Consider the following 1,785-nt stretch of genomic DNA (forward strand, 5'->3'; position numbering starts at 1 on the left):
TTTGTCAAAGATTTCGGCTGCCTCTGTGGCTGCCGTCTGGCCGATCTCCCTCGGAGTCGCGACTGATGTTTTCAACGTCAACTTCGACCCGAAGCACTCTGCGGTCCAGGTCGTCCAACCTTGCGAGTAGGCTGGTTCTTAGTTCAGGCACCGTATCCATGATAGGTCGCATACCTCAAACCGTTCCCTTCGAGGGCCGCAATGCGGTCCCCATGATTCACCATGGTCAGAAATGGTGTATGTCAATACGTTCCCTCGTCCGATGTCGAGCCTAAGCTCTGATACCAACTGATACGCGGCGCCTTCCTGAGATTCCTTGGAAGGGCGACGTACGGCTAGGCAACTGATGTCAGTCCAGTTGCTGTCCGCCAACTGAGGTCCCCTCGTACGCTAGACGAGATTGTCAGTGCCGTACGGGAAAAACCAATGTCAAGAGCAATTGAGAGAACAGAAATGAGAAATTCAGAATGAAAGAAAGCTTGATTGCATTAATGAAAGAGCTATTACAGAAAAACAACGCGGTGTCGAGGGGGAGAGACACCAGGTACAGAGAATTGCTTGCTTGCTAGAAAAGTTTTGATTGCTTGATCCCCCCTAATAGTACTTAAAAAAATAAAACCAAAGTTAAAGAGTAGACCTAATTAAGCTAGAGAAACATAATGAGAGTGCATGAATAAACTACTCTATATTTACAATGAAAATGACTAGTTTTCTATTAAGGCAGCACGTGTCTTTGGCATTCACGGTCTGCGCCGCCGGCGCTGTTGGCTTCTACCTGCGGCATGGCTGCTCGCGAGGGATATCGGTGGGGCGACAGAGGCACCTGCGCGCTTGTCACTTGGCGCGGCCAAGACCACTGGGCCGTCCGTGGCGCTAGGCATTGGGAGGTTCGCTAGGGACGCCACGGGGCGCGCCCAAGGGTCATGGGGCATGGCTGGAAAGCCGCCCATGAACATTGGGTCAAAATTGAGTCACAGCTCAAGTTTCATCCGGCAATCTGATGGCCAGACGGAGCGGTTCAATGGTATGTTGGAGGAATACCTCCGCCACTTTGTAACCGGATCGCAGAAGAATTGGGTAGCTATATCTGGATGCTGCTCAACTGTGTTTTCAATTCACAAAAGAGCTCTAGTACCAACAAAAGCGCTTTTGAAATTGTTACCGGACAGCAACCGCTACTCCACACACTGTGAATGCACCAAACACAGCTAAATCTCCTTGAGCTACCAGCTTCTCAAAAGAAGTGGAGGCGGAATTTGGAGATAGTGCGGAGCTATCTTGTCAAAGCCCAAAACGGATGAAGAGGCATGCTGATCAGAATCGTCGCTTTGTTGAATATCAAGTAGGAAGACAAAGTGATGGTCAAAATTCCAAAGCGGTACTTATTTGCAGGGTCCATGACCTCGGCCTATTGCAAAAATACATTGGACCATTGTCCATTGAGAAGGTATTGGGAAGGTTGCAACCGGGTGGATACCCCAGCTTGGTGGAAAATTCATCCCGTCTTCCATGTCAGTCTCCTGAAACCTTTCGGGAGACACGGAGGTCCTTTCAAGGAGCCAGCTCACAATACCAGATACTTCAGGTCCCAATTCAACCGGGAAAAGGCGTGTTGAAGCTATCCTTGATGACAGAGTGATTCATGCCTCAAGGAAAGATCACCAAGAATTTTTGGTGAAATGGCAGGACTGTGATGCAGAAGAGAATACTTGGGGAGAGGGGAACAAACCTCAAAGCCTACAAGAGCCTCATTGAAGATTATTTTGCAAGGAAGGCGCGAGGACG

This window comes from Nicotiana attenuata, unplaced genomic scaffold, assembly GCF_001879085.1.
Source record: "Nicotiana attenuata strain UT unplaced genomic scaffold, NIATTr2, whole genome shotgun sequence".
NCBI classification, from domain to species: domain Eukaryota; kingdom Viridiplantae; phylum Streptophyta; class Magnoliopsida; order Solanales; family Solanaceae; genus Nicotiana; species Nicotiana attenuata.